Source organism: Equus asinus, chromosome 4 (genome assembly GCF_041296235.1).
Source record: "Equus asinus isolate D_3611 breed Donkey chromosome 4, EquAss-T2T_v2, whole genome shotgun sequence".
Classification (NCBI taxonomy): Eukaryota; Metazoa; Chordata; class Mammalia; order Perissodactyla; family Equidae; genus Equus; species Equus asinus.
The window spans coordinates 65,438,485-65,454,542 of record NC_091793.1 but is presented as its reverse complement, the minus strand read 5'-3'; the positions used below and the strand labels follow the sequence as shown (position 1 = coordinate 65,454,542).

The 16,058-nt window shown below is 35.7% G+C and overlaps 1 long non-coding RNA gene across 2 annotated transcripts in view; it reads right to left on the bottom strand.

Moving 5' to 3' along the window:
- Window positions 1-16,058, bottom strand: part of LOC139045077 (uncharacterized) — an 88,195-nt gene that overhangs the window by 11,121 nt on the left and 61,016 nt on the right. The window contains exons 2-3 of one of the 2 annotated variants that reach the window (XR_011502744.1): window positions 8,472-8,720; window positions 3,175-3,336 (exon numbers count right to left, since the gene is read on the bottom strand). This is a non-coding gene — a long non-coding RNA (uncharacterized lncRNA). The remainder of the gene's footprint in view (window positions 1-3,174; window positions 3,337-8,471; window positions 8,721-16,058) is intronic. The other variant, XR_011502743.1, reaches the window with a different exon arrangement.

Sequence of the window (16,058 nt, the reverse complement as noted above, 5' to 3'; positions counted from 1 at the left end):
TCAATTTAATTGCATTTAATAAATATTTCTCAATTCCAACTATGTGCATGGCTGTACTAGACATTGGAGCTATGAAGAGGATATGCTGTGTCAACAGATGTTGAACAATATTTTAGTATGTCAGATGAGACAATCACCTAAGAGTAGTTAAAATCCAATAATAACAACAATGTGCAATAACAGAAATTTGTAGGAGAAAATAGACACTATTAATTAGCTAGAAGCATTACCTCTAATACATATGATAGTGTGATAAGATATCTGTACTTTCCATTTTCTAAGTAAGAAAAAGGTAAGGTTTATTTGTCTTTTTATTGGTATTACTCTTGATCCTACATACTTACTTTTCCTGCCACTCTCATAATTTTTTTTGACTCATAATAAAACTGCTCTAAAAATATTCGGTACTTCCGGTTTTCAGATGCTTTCCTCCTGTTCTCCTCTGCACTTTCTACAATCAGGCTTTGGCCCAATCTCTCTATAAAGGCTGCTTTTATGTCTGTTTCTCTCTTTCACATGGACCTTCAATTTCTCCAGCACTATTTCTTGAAAAAGCTACCTTCCTCCATTGAATTCTATTGTACCTTTGTCAAAAATCGGTTGATCATATTTATGTGGGTCTATTTCTGGGTTCTCTGTTCTGCTTCGTTGACCTATTGTCTCTTTCCCTCTACCAATACAACACTGTCTGGATTAGTCAAGATAAAAGTTTTTTTTTTAGGTCTTACCTGAGGGTAGAGTGATTTTTTCCACTTTATTTGTCTTTTCCAAGATTGTTTTATTTACTCTGGTGTCTTTCTATATAAATTTTAGAATGAACTTGCTTTTGTCTGGAATGGAAAAATATCTTACTTGGGTTTTAGTAGGAATTATATTAAACTTACAGATAATGTTGGGGAGAATTGACATCTTTGCTACGTCGAGTCTTTCAATCCAAGAACAGGACATCTCTCCATTTATTTATGTCTCTTATTCCTTTCATCAGCATTTTGTGATTTTCCACATACATAACCCAGACATGTTTTGTTAAGTTTATATCTAGCTATTCCATTTCCTTCCTCATGACTGTAAGTGGTACTGTGTATTTAATTTTGATTTCCACATGTTAATTTTTAATATATAGAAATACGACTGATTTTTGTGTGCTGATCTTGAATCCTGTGATCTAGCCAACCTCACTTATTAATTGTAGGGTTTTGTTTTGTTTTATAGATTCTTTTGATTTTCCATGTAGAAATTCATGTCATCTATAAATAGGGATAGTTTTATCGCTTGCTTTCCAGTGCATATGCTTTTATTTATTTTGTTATTATTATCTTAATGCAGTGGCTAGAAATTCTAGTGCTATGCTGAATAAGAATGGTGAGACAGACCTCTTTGCCCTGACCTTAGAGTGATAGCATTCAATCTATTCCATTATGTAGGAAGCTACTGTTAGAATTTTTGTAGATACTCTTGAACAGGTTGAGGTAATTTCTCTCTATTCCTAATTTGTGGAGATTTTAAAATTACAGATAGCTTTTGAATTTTGTCAAATGCTTTTTCCATATTAATTGATATGATCATATGATTTTTCTTCTTTAGCTTGAAAACTAGTTTACTTGGCTTTTATCTGTCATAAAATCACTTTATATCACTTTAATTTTTGAGAGATATGTTCATTCGCTGTAAAATTACATATTGATTATTTTTCCCTAAGTAAAAGTTCCATTCTCTTACCTTTTGGCTTCCACTGTTTCTCATAAGATGTGAGATATCTTTATTTTTGTTCTTCTGAATGTAATGTTTCCAAACTCTTGGCTGAGTTTTAGATTTTCTATTTATCTTAGATTTCAGAAGTTAATCTCTGATGTGCCTAAATATGGTTTTAATTGTATTTATCTTGCTTGGGTTTTGCTGTGTTGCTAGATTTTCTTCATCATTAAAAAAATAATTCTATCTATATTCCTCTCTCATCTGCTACTAGGACTCCAATTACATGTGTTAGACAATTTAATATTCTCCTACAGTCTCCAATGGCCTGTTCAGTTGTGCGTGTGTGTGTGTGTGTGTGTGTGTGTGCGTGTTTTCTTTTAGGAAGATTATCCCTGAGCTAACATTTGCTGCCAATCCTCCTCTTTTTGCTGAGGAAGATCAGCCCTGAGCTAACATCCATGCCCATCTTCCTCTACTTTACATGTGGGACGCCTGCCACAGCGTGGCTTGAGGAGCAGCACGTAGGTCCATGTGCGGGATCCAAACGAGTGAAATCCTGGCCACTGAGGCAGAGCACGTGAACTTAACTGCTGTGCCACCGGGCCAGCCCCACCTGGTCAGTTTATTTTTAAATTTATTTTTGTCTTTGAATTTTAGTTCCCTGGTCCTTTTTGTTTGTTTGTTTGTTTGTTTTGCTGTGTCTACTGTTGTGAAGTCTATTAAATAAATTCTTTATGTCTGATGATTTTAATTCTAGAATTTCCATTTCTTCCTTTTTGTAGATTCCATTGTGGGGCTGAAAATCTTCATCTAATCATATGTGTCACCTTCCTCTTCCTTTTCCACTTGGTTCTTTTATGTATTTACCATATTTATTTAAACATCCTTTATAAGTCTGCTATCTTGCATTAAGTGATGGGTTTAGATGCTTTGGGAAGACTTCTACCCATTTTATTCGATTACCCCTGAGCATCTACTGTGCTGCTGCCTACAGCAAATGGCCCATGAAAAAGAAAATCTTGATGGTTGTGGACTCATTCTGTGATCAGGATGCCTAGGAACTCTAATTCCTCATACCAGGCTTCACATCTTCACAGGATCACTGTCTGATTCCAAGTTAGGCTCTTTCTTCTGTAGACTCATTTACGATTGTTCCTTCTAGCGCTGGATCCGGTGATAAAAGCATCTACGGGTCTCTAGACTCCTAGGAATGGCCTATTCTTTTCAGGAATTTAGCTTATTTTTGTTTCTTTGCATCTTATAGTTTCTGATTCGGTACCTTTTTATCATTATAAGATCAATGTGCCAATCTTTTGCAACTTCTTACAATCTAATTAGAAGAAAAGTGCAGTATGATCTTTTAAAATAAAAGCCTCATTTCATTTTTCTTCTCAGAGTTTTACTAGCTTATTCTCTCTAAGCCAAAGCCAAAATCTTTAGAAAAGCCTTGAAGACCAACAAAAGCCGGCCTTCTCTTACCTATCTGATCTTGTTTGTTTCTGTGTACTTATTCATCCTGGCCCCTGAGCTCCTTGCTGTTCCTCTGACCCATAAGGCACATTCCACCCTTGCACTTCTTTCTTCTTTCAGGGCTATTCCTCCCCAGAACCAACAGGGATCACTTCTTTACCTCTTTCAAATCTTAAAAACACAAAAACAAACACACAAACAAAAACAACAGCAACAACAAAAAAACAACGAAAGGAATTTAAAAATGAAAGCAAGAGCGTTCTCCCAGTGCCTTTTCCTGGCCACACTACCTAAAATTGTGCCTCCCTCTCTTCGAGACATATTTGCTTTTCCTCTCCCCGTGTTCATTTTCTCCATAGGATTTATCACCTTCATACGTAAGCGGTGTGGTGTATGTGGGGTGTGCTTGTGTGTGTGTAATTTGCTAGTTTATTATCCTCTTAACCCCAGTTGAACGTAAGCTTCAACCATGCACGGATTTTCATCTGTTTTGTCCACTGTTGCATCTGCAACATTTCAAACAGTGCTTGTACATATTAAGTGTTTAGTAAATATTGCAAAGAGTAACCAAGTAGCACAAAGTTTGAAAACATGATAGTCTTCTCCACGTCCATACCTTATTCATTATAATCTGCTTAGTGACTTATGACCACTGGGGAAGTCCTGAGTTTTAGATTAGGCATCATGAACGAAGAAGTACCCTTGTCAACTTGACAAATTAAACCTTTTACTAACATCATTCTTATTGAGTCCAGTCTTCCTGATTTATATGTATAGTCAGATGCTTCCTTAGAAATTCTAAGAGTACTACAGAGATTAATGAGGTAAGGTATGAAGTATTTTATTTCCTCTTAAGAAAATATGCTACACGTATGTCTGTGCAACCTCACTTACATAACAAGTAATGTATCCAAGTAAGCAAGCCTCATACGGTGAAGCCAAGACATACAATTGATTTATGGGGAGAACTGAAACAGACTTTTCAAAAATCTAGCAAGTAGAAAAATATAAAGGTAGGAAAATAATCCTTAGTAATTTTTCCCAAATTTTGGAACATTAAATCCACAGAATGTGGATTCATTAGGATATGAAATACTCAGATTCATTAGGATAAATTCCTGCCCTCATGTATTGCTCCCTTTAATTTAACTGGCTCTGCCTCAGTTACCTAGTCGCCCAGGCTCTCCATGGGAGAGATGATTGTTTGATCTTATTTCAGAGCTCGCATGGCTGCAGGGTGAAGCTCAAGGAGATGGGATTTGACCTCAGTAAGTCCTGATTTATGACTCAAGTTCCAGGTGTTACTAGCTGTGCAACTTCCTCAAGCCTCAGTTTTCTTATCTGAAAATGAAATTATTGACCACTTGTGACTAATATGAAGATTAGAAATAGCAGGTGTAAAGAACCACGCACATAATAGGAACTCAGCTGATGGTAAAGAAGGCTGTGCTAGATGCTAACTAAGCAGACATGCGCTGGGACTTAGTCTCAGAGCAGTCCATGGAGGCTGAGTATACAAAGACTCTGGCTGCAAGACTTCACAAATTTTGAAGGACTTCAGAGCTTTGGGAGCATGCTAAAGAGTTTTACAGGACTGAAGACACAAGACAATGTATATTTGTTACAACAATGAAAATATGAACTAAAAATTTAGAGACGTTTTTAAATATAATGATTTCAAATAAGTTATTTTATTTATGATTGCAGGAGTATTTATGTATGATATATACATAACATATAAGAAAAAGAAATCATGTACATTAGCTGTCATTTGCTGGGTTTTCCTAGGCTCTTCCATGTATCCAAATGAATAGGGAAGATCGAAACATATCAAAACAGGTCAATTCTGTCTAATGAAAGAGGAGGAGAGCACACCTGAGGAGGCAGTGGAAAGCAGCGAAGAGGGAAAGGAGGCTGTGCCAAGTTGATGTGCACACTAGACGTATGTCCATGCAAGAAGAGGAAACATGAAGTGAAATGTGGAAAAATACACAGCTATGGCTTTCAAATACATTTATCATTGCAAGTTGTCTTTGTAACAAGCTCATGGTATGGATTCTATCATTATCCTTATTTTATACATGAGGAAACAAAGGAATAGAAGGATTAAATTATTCATCCCAGTTCACACATCTAGTATGTGGTGGTGTCAGTTGCACATCCATGCAGCATGACTCCACACCCTTAAGGACCAAAATACACACTTAAGATTATCTACATGCTTATATTTTTATCCTTTAGAATATGAGTGACTAAAGTGGTGTATCTACTCTTAGGTGTCTGACCATCACATTCCTTTCTTTGAGAATGCCAGTGTTTATTAACATATTAAGGCTCTGAGAAACCTGTAGTAAAAATAAACAATTTAGGGGCTGGTCCTGTGGCCAAGCGGTTAGGTTCCAGTGCTCTGCTTCCACAGCCCAGGGTTTCGCCAGTTTGGATCCTGGCCATGGACCTGGCACCACTCATCAAGCCATGCTGAGGCAGCGTCCCGCATGGCACAACCAGAAAGACTTGCTGCTCGAATATACAACTATGTACTGGGGGGCTTTGGGGAGAAGAAGAAAAAAAAAATTTAAGAAACAATAAACCATTTAACTTTAACCATTAAAGAAACAAACTTGGGGACGGACCCCATGGCATAGTGGTTAAGTTCAGCATACTCCTCTTCAGCAGCCAAGGTTTGCAAGTTTGCATCCCCGGAGTGGACCTACACCACTTGTCAGCCATGCTGTGGTGGTAAGCCACCAATAAAGTGGAGGAGGATTGGCACAGATGTTAGCTCAACGCTAAACTTCCTCAGGCAAAAAAAAAAGAAAAAAGAAAAGAAAGAAACTTATTCATGTACGGAGATAATATATTTTCCTTTGCAGATTTATAGAGAGCCCTTGATATGGTTTTCCTTTAATACTACCTTGTGAAGTGTGACTTTGGGTCATTCTCAAATTAGGACCCAGGGGTGATGCAAGCAAATTTCCTTCTATAGGAAGATTCAGCACACTAATTAGCTTTGTGGAGCCTGGTCATGTCTTCATTAACTTCAGCTATTCCTTGGCACAATTTCTGACATAATCCTGATGCAGATGTCATTTTTGGGTTTTTTTCCCTACGTTATTCAAACTAGGGAACGTTAGCTTGCAGGCTTACGGTATTACGATAAAATAGTTCCCATTAAGTAAACCATGCCTCAAGCATTTTTCATCATAAGAAGTCTTAAGAAAAGGTTTCAAATTAAAATTAAAGATTTACTATTTGGCACGTTGTAAGTTTCCCAGTTGAAATTTAAAAAAGAAAAGTTGAGCTCAAAGATAAATCAGCTTGTTTTCTAATTGGGAACAAACACGGTGTTTGGGGGCACCTTCCGAGCTCAGTCTTCTTCTTTACCCTTCCAGCTTCCTCTGCAGAGGGCCAGGCAGGTCAGATCTGAAGTGGGAGTCCCTGAAACCTACTACTCCATCTATTCGAATGAATAGGAAACATCAAAACACAAAAAGGCCCAAATCTGTCTGACAGAAGGGGAGGAGGGCACACCTGAGGAGAGAGTGGAAAGAAGTGAGGAGGAAAAGGAGGCTGTGCCAAGTCAATATGCACCCTAGACATATATCTACTTGAGAAGAGGAAAATGAATCGGAATGTGAAAAATCAGGCAGCTGTGGCTTTAGAATACTGATTTTGTCCTTGGACAAGGCACTTTACATCTCAGTGCCTCAGGTTCTCTATCTGTAAAGTGAGTTCTGACTTTTCCTACTTTTAGTTTTACAGTTTGTGCTGGAGAACTCCTTATCCACATGTATAACCCGGTTCTTCCAAAGACTTTTAGGCAAGTTACCAAAAATGTGGGTAATTCAGATGAAATAAAATTTAGAAATCAAAGAATAATTGAAATGAAGTACTAAGATGAGACCACAGCTAAAATGAGCACAATGAAGTCATGCATGCGGCAAGGACTTGCACAATTCTTAAAGATAAGCCGCTAGTTTAGTTAAGACTTTCTTAGAAGCTAATGCTAAAAGAGAAAAACTAGAGGTTACAAGTTTCATATTGTGAAAAAGCACCACTTTCTGGTGCTTAGAAGCAGAAAGGCATTTTTGGTGACGCTGTGTAGACTAACCCAATGTGAGCTCCCTGTGAGGGGCTGTGCATGTTGTTCTGGTAACAGTAGGAATGTGGAGCACAATCCTGTATTTCACACATGTAAACAGCTCTCCAACCTGTGTTCTTTTACAACCATCATAAATACTTGTAGCAGCTTTGATGATGTCTCCACAATTAATATACTAGAAACAAGAATTTCCAAATGGCTATTTGTAATAACGTGGATTAAAGTCAAGTCTATTTTTAGTCGCTGTGATTTTTCAGAATATCATCTCAGTGACTCTGGACCCTAACTCCAAGAATATTAATTTGTGTTTATTGCTCAAGTAATGCAGACAGCATAGCTTCTACCAGCCAGAAGCTTCTGATTTGGGGAGAAAAGTAAATTATTTGATTTGAAATACCATTATCTACACTTAAGAGAATGCCCTTAAGTGACTGTCATAGCTTAGCATACTCCTAATTACTCACGTGCAGGAGGAAGTGTGCTTTCCCCACTCCCTCTTTTTACTAAGGACACTATAGTAGACAGAACATTCCATCTGCTGGGCTTGTGACTCTGATCTTTCCTGCTCCAATCTCATATGCTCATCTGTATGAAAAAGTTAATGGTATCTGACTTGTATATGCAGTGACGATTAATACAGAACTTATTTTATCCATTTAAGAAATATTTACCAGCTGGCTACTATTCCAGGCACCAATTTAGGCTTCTAAACAGAAATGGAAAGAACATGGTTATTATCTAATGCTAATGTATATGAAACCTGTAAAATAGCCTTTAAATGTTATTTATTGTCGCTTTTGCTCAGAGACAATGCTTGTGTTTCAACTTAAAAAAAAGGAATATAGGGGATATTAAGTCTGAGTATGAGTAATAGTTACCGTGATTACTAATAAAATGTCTCCTCTGTCTTCCAAACTCTTCTCATCTTTTTGCTGGTGTTTAGAAGACCAGATGGCAAAGTTGCTGCAGCTGCAATTTGCTTGAAATATAGGAATCTGTCTGAGGGAAGCCCCAGAGATTTCATTTCTCGGTAAGATATACCTGAGTAGTGCATATTTGTTCACAAAAAATTCATGTGGCATCATGCTAAGTGATGTGATATATATGAATTAATTACAGAACATAACCCATATCCTAATTTGCTAGAACACATAGAACCTTTTCAAAAGGTTAATTACGTGGAACTGTAAAATTATTCACTTACCAGAACATTGTGTGGAGTACAAAAGGATGCACTCTCTGGACAGACTATAGTTGTAACATGACTTCCTCCCTGGATGGAAACTTTTTTAGAAAGTCCTCCTTCCTCTAGGCAGAAGCAGCCTTCTACCAGGGCACACAGCTTGGGTAGCCAGCGAGTGCTGGATGTCAGTCCCCACTCACATTCTAGGATGGGCAGCTTTTTTCAGGTCCCAAAACACAGGAGAGTATGTGAAATCCTGAGTTAGTGCCACTAGAATGAATGTCAGAGTAGGAAAAGATTAGTTAGAAAACTGGTAAAGCAATATCGTCTTTAAGATATACAAAGAAGAAAAGGTCCCTTTAGGCTGTCTTTTTTTTTCAAGAAGGATTTACGAAAAATGCAGAAAGAGTAATTGCAATTTGAATAATAGGAAGAATTTGGCATAGGTGGGAAAATAATAGAGATTCCTTCAGCTGGGTAGCTGAACACAGGTTGAACAAAATATGAAGATGGGAGAGGGAAATTTGTGGGAACAGCTGGTAAAAGCATTTGGTTGGAACTGATGTTTTCAGAGTAAGAATTAGGATATAAGAGTGGAAATGCAACTTGGTGCCAGCTGACAGAGGCCTTTGAATATTAGAATACAGAATTTAAACTCTATCCTTTAGGCAACAGCAAATCATTACAACATTTTGAGAAAATGATTGGTATAATTAAAAGGAACAATTTTGGAAAATACCAGCACGATGCAAAAGATTTTCTCCATTTAAAATGGATATCAGTAACACATAGTTGTTATAGAGAATTGCAAAATTGAAGATAAGGTAAATAAAATTACCTCTAATTCAAGTACATAGAGGTAATGATTATTAATGCTTCAGTGTACTTAAAATTAGATTCAACCTATGCATGTGTGTATATATAAAATGGTGTCACACTGTGCATAGTATTTTTAAAATGTTTTGTTATTTAACAAGATAATGTGGATTTATAGTTAATAAGGAGCAGTAAGTTTAAACTTTGACACCTACCTTTTGTTGCAACTGCATAGAAATTACACACACACACGTATTCAATATAAATATAAACAATATAAACACAAACTGTCATTTGAGCACAAGATAGAATAAAGGGGCAAAACAAGGAAGAAGACTAAAGTCATGGAAACAGGCAAACCTCTATCAGAACTGGCTAAAGAAGGGTAAATAAACTCTCAAACAGTATTGAGTGTGAAAATTTGAAAATAATTAGAGACGTAGTTAGATTTAAAAATCAAGAGAAGAAAATATGAAAAATTTCAAATCAATACATAAGAAAAAAGTGAAAACGACAGTTTCTATCAATATATATGACAATAAATAACTACACAAAAATGATAAAATCTGAATGTGTCCAAAATCATCAGAGGAATTGTCAGCAAGTAAAAATCACCACAAAATATTGTTAGTTCAAGAATGTTTTATAAGCAAGTATTAGTAAACCTTCGAGGAAGTAACAATTTCTACATTACACAAATTGTTTCAGAGAAGCAAAGTATTAATGTTTGTTTAATGAATGAAAAGAAAGAGCTCATGAACTGTATAAAGATAGAATAATGTGGAAAGCAAACAGAAGAAGAGACCAAAAATATATACCTGATATCAACTCTCTTTCTGAAAAATATGCGTTAATAGTAATGAATTATAATAATAGCAAACACATAGCATTTCACATATATTAATTTATTTGATCCTCAAAAATCCATTATTAGTTAGATGCCATTATTTTACATTTTATAAAGGAGAAATCTGAGACACAAGGAGATTAAGTACTTTTGTTCATGGTCCCAACTACTTGTGACAGAACCAGATAGTCTTGTCAAAAATAACTGTGTTGGACCAGTCTGGTAGCATAGTGGCTAAGCTCAGTGTGTTCCCCGTCAACAGCCTGGGTTTGTGGGCCCAGATCCCAGGCGTGGACCTACATCACTTGTCAAGCCATGCTGTGGCCACATCCCATATACAAAATAGAGAAAGACTGGCACAGATGTTAGCTCAGGACTAATCTTCCTCAAGCAAAAAGAGGAAGATTGGCAACAGGTATTAGCTCAGGGCCAATCTTCCTCACCAAAAAAAAAAAAAAAAAACCAAAAAAAAAAACAAAAAAAAACCAATGGTCTTTCTTACTCATTCCATTATATTTCACCTCCATATGAAATGAAATATGGTGAATCAAATGCAATAGTCATTTAGAAAAAAGTATTCTGTGACCAAATAGGGTTTATCTGAAGTACACAATTTATTTCAAGAAAAGGTAATCCATCACTGTCATACATATTATTACATATCATATCATATTATACATATCATACATATTATTAATATATTAATATATTATTAATATACATATTAATATATAAATGCAGTTGTATCAATGCATAGAGATAAACCATTTGATAAAACCCTCAACTAATATCATACTTAACGGGGAAAGACTAAAAGTTTTCCCCCTAAAGTGAAGAACATACTAGGCTGGCCACTCTCATCAGTTCTATTTATATTTTATTGAAGGTTCTAGCCAAGGTAATTATGCAACAGAAGGGAATTGAGATTGAAAAGAAAGAAAGAAAATTGTATCTATTTTCATATGATATGATCTTACCTGTAGAAAATCCTTAGAAATGTATAAGAAAATTTAGAGCTAATAAATAAGTTCTTCAGTGTTGTAGGATACAAATCCAATATACAAAAATCAATTTTACTTCTATACACTAGCAATGAACAATCTGGAAATAAAATTTAAAAAACAATTCCATTTACAATAGCACAAAAATAAATTAAATAGAAATAAAAGAAGTGCAAGATGTACAGTGAAACTTATGAAGAAATTAAAATACTAAATAAATGAAAAGATATAACATATTCATGGTTGGAAGATTTAATATTGTTAAAATGTCAATCCTGTTCAAACTGATCTATACAATTCTATCAAAACTAATTGGATTTTATTTTATCTTTTTACAAATTGACAAGCTAGTCCTAAAATTTATATGGAAATGCAAGAGACCTAGAAAAGACAAAGCAATGATGAAAAAGAAGGACAAAATTGGAAGACTTGGACCTCTTGAATTCAAAATTTAACAAAGCTATAGTAATCAATGATATGTGTTATTGGAATAAGAATAGACAGATTAATGGAATAGAAATGAGTGTTCAGAAATAAAACCATACATTCTGAGGCAACTGATATTTGACAAGGGTGCCAAGACAATTCAATGGGAGAAAGAATAGTCTTTTCAACAAATTATGCTGGGACAACTGGATATCCTCATGTGAAAGAATGAATTTTGACTCCTACCTCATATCTTATACAAAACTTAACTCAAAAATATCAAAAACCTATAAAACTGAAACTATAAAACCTTTAGAATAAAACATATGTGTAACTATTGTGACCTTGAGTTAAGTAAAGGTTTCTTAGATATGATTCCTAAAACCCAAACATACAAAAAATACACATAAATTGGATTTCATCAAAATTAAAAATGTTTCTGCATCAAACGACACTATTGAGAAAATGAAAAACCACCCACAGAAAGTATGAAAATATTTATAATTCATATATCTAGTAAGAGTATAATATCTAAAGTATATTAAGAATTCTTACAACTCAACAGCAAAGAGACAAATAACTCAATAAAAAATGAGCAAAGGACTTGAATAGACATTTTTCCAGAGAAGTTATACAAATGGCCAACGGGCACAGGCAAGTATGTTCAGCTTCACAAGTCATTAAGTAAATACTAATCAAAACCACAAGATACCACTTCATATCCATTAAGATGACTATAATCAATGTCAGATAATAACAAGTGTTGACAAGTCTCTAGAGAAATTCGAACCCTCATCTATTGCTTATTGGAATGTAAGATGCTGCAGCTCCTTTGTAAAACATTTTGGCAGTTCCTCAAAAAGTTAAATATAGGGTAATCATATGACCCAACAATTCTACTCCTAGATATATATCTGTGAGAACTGTATGCTCATAGAAGCATTATTCATAATAGCCAAAAGTGGAAATAACTTAAATGTCCTTCAACTAGGGAATGGATAAACAATTTGTGATTTATCCATGCAATGGAAGACTATTCAGACATAAAAAGAAATGAAATATTGGGCCAGCCCCATGGACGAGTGGTTAACATTCCATGCACTTCATTTCAGCAGTGTGGGGTTCGTGGGTTTGGTTCATGGGGATCACAGGCATGGACCTACTCCACTCATCAGCCATGCTATAGAGGCATCCCACATACAAATAGAGGAAGACTGGCATGAATATTAGCTCAGGGCTAGTTTTCCTCGAGCAAAAGAAGAGGAAGATCTGCAACAGATGTTAGCTCAGGGCAAATCTTCCTCACCAAAAAAATAAAATAAAATAAAAGATATGAAATATTGGAATGTGCTACACTATGGATCAATTTTAAACATTATGCTAAGTGAAAGAAGCCACACACAAAAGGCTACATAGAATATCATTTCTTTTATACTAGTTGTCCAGAAAAAGTAGATCTAAGAGGCTGAAATCAGACTAGCAGCTGTCAGGGCTGAAAGAGGGATGAATGAGGAACAACTGCTAGTGGATGGGGGGTTTCTCTTTTGGGGAATATTATGAAAATATTCTGAGTGTTACATAGTGGTAATGGCTATACAATTTTATGAATATACCAAAAACCTAAAAAGTATAAAAATCATACAGTTTACACGGCTGAATGTTATGGTATATGAACTATACATCAATTAAAAACTTGTCAAATCATTAGGCTTACGTGTGAGGGGATGCACTTTAATTAGTTTCGGGTGGTGAACATGATGTAATCTACACAGAATTTAAAATATATTATGATGTACATCTGAAAATCAATCAATAAATTAATTAATTAAAAAAAGCCAAATCTAAACGTGAAGTACCATCCTGGAGCAGAAATATAAGTTGCTGTAAAGGACATTATTGAGACAATGGGCAAAAATTGAATGAAGTCTATACTTTACACAATAGTACTGAATCGATAGTAATTTTCCATTTTGTGGTAATTTGAGGAGTTTCATTGAAGAACTGAATGGGAAAGTGGTCTAATGATTGCTGCTTGCTCTCACGATTCAGAAGGACAGAAGAATAAGCCAAATGTGGCAAAATGTCAGGAACTGCTGAATCTGACTGAAGGGGATAAAGAAATCCTTGCTATTTTTCTTGTCATTTTTACGTAAGTTTAAAATTGTTTGAAAATAAAAATGCTTGCCGGAAAGTCAAACAACAGGTGGGAAAAAAAAGGAAAAAGAAATCCTAATCTATGTAGCAGTATATGGATGTGGTCTTTTTTAAAAAGAGAAGTTCAATTTAATGATTCTCTGGGGTTATGTGAAGCTCCCTCAGCCTGCTTTAACAGGTTATAACGCCTCAGATTAGCTGTGGAAAAAAAAATTCCCACTACCCTGTAGAAAATAAAGCAACACATTGGTATTTATCTCATGGACTTACAAAATTAATTTTACTGTCTGTATTTGAATTTATTTATTTACATTAATGGAATTTATTAAAATGGATGATGATTTTGTGATTTTTATGAGCTTCAATCAAAATATAAGATAGATAAAAATTATGAAATGATAAAATATTATGATTAAACATTAATACAGAGATTATGTTTATATTTCCTGACTTAACTTCCTTTTACCTATTATCAGCGATGTTTCTGAATCAGCAAACACTAATATTTTGTTTTCAAGTCTCAGGTTTTGTTTTTCTTCTACCTCTATGTTTTATTGGATGATTGTTGACATAGCTTTAAATTTGAATTTTTCACTGTTTAATTTTAGTAGCTATTTGAAATGTGAGTTTGTATTAAGATCAAGAAAAAAGTGTGGATAATTAAAATAATGCATTTCTATCCATCCTCAGATGAAAATAAAACTAATCATCATTTTCTCCCCATTAGTTAGACCAATATCTCTTTTCTATTGTGAAACGTCTAAAGTCAGGATGTATTAGTGTATTAACACTAAGACATATGAGGGCGATATTGTCCAGTCCTGCCTAGCACCTCAAAGTCTCCACATCTACTCTTGTGCTGTGTATCTGGTACCACAGTAGGGCAGCCTCTGTTACCTCCCTCCCTCACAGCTTTAACCTTCACTGCTCACCCTGGCCTGCCTGGAGCTCCATTTCTCCCATTTCTTCTCCCATCTTTCTTGCTTCTGAACTTGTTTCTCACTGAAGGCCTTAGGAGACCCATAATATTTACATTTACCATATTCTTATAATATGCCAGCTATTGAGTTATGCATTACATCATTCAATCCTCACAAACATGATCCCATTTTATTCTCACAATAATGAGATGAACCGGATGAGCTGCTAGTTCCACGAAAGTAGAGCAGTCCCATTCTTCACAAGTCTTCCCTCATATGACTACAAAACCCTGAACAGAAAACAACGAACAAGTGTAGGAAGTTTCAGAAAGGTGTAAAGAGGAAGGCATACTGCCTAGAGATCTACGGACTTGAAGAATGACATGGCAGTGGGTTCGCTGGGTTTCTTTCTTGCCCCTACAGGGCCTGGCAGAAGCCTCTAGTCCTGAACCACCAAAAAGTGAAAACCAAAAAAGCTCCAAAGAAGTTGGTTACCCCTCGCTGAATGGCAATGGACAGAATAGCCTAACACTAGAAAACATTTTTTGGCAATATACTTTCTACTCCAGCTAAATACCAAAAGAAAAAAAAGCATGTTTCTCTCCCTCCCCACTGTGGTTTCATTGGGACTGAGCAGGAAGCTGATGGTCTTTCCTCTTGTCCTCTCCCCACTCTCCTTTCCTCCCACTTTTCCCAACAGGCAGAGGGTGCATCAGATTACCTCTACTGCGTGGTGAACAGGGAATTTATCTTCCATTCCCTGCCTGGATCATGTCATCAGGGAGCTGAGGCTGCACCCCACCAAGCAGCAAGGAGACTTAACCAGACAGGGTAAGACAAAGCTAGGACAACTGGGCTTCACCAACTCCCCTTAAGGAGCCAGAACAAGGTGGTGCAAGACTACCCTTGTAAGCTCTTTACTTTCTCCTCTTCCCTATGACCAGAGATATCTGTGGAGAGCTTTATTTGCAATTCACCCAAGATGAAGTAGAGAGAATGAGATGTGAAAGGTGGGGCTAGATGGTATTGCACCCCCACCTCCCTGATGTGAGCAGGAACAGGGAGAGAGCTGAACTCACCTAAATCCAGGAAGGCCAGAAGGAATAATTCTATATACAGCAAAAATATTTTTTCATGAATGAAGGAAAAATAAAGATTTTCTCAAAGGAGAACTATGAGATTTTATTCCTAGTAACCCTAGCCTTAAAGAATTAATGGAGAATATTTTCTAGACAAACAACAACAAAACAATAACAGAAGAAGACTTGGAACTTCAGAAAGGAAAGAAGAATATGGAAATCAGTAAAAATAGCAATAAATAAAATAGACTATCTTACTTCTCGTGAGTTTCTTAAATCATAGTGAATAGTTGAAGGAAAAATTATAAATCCATTTGATGTGAAGTTCGATGTATGTAGTGTGGAGAGTAAAGATACTTAAATGA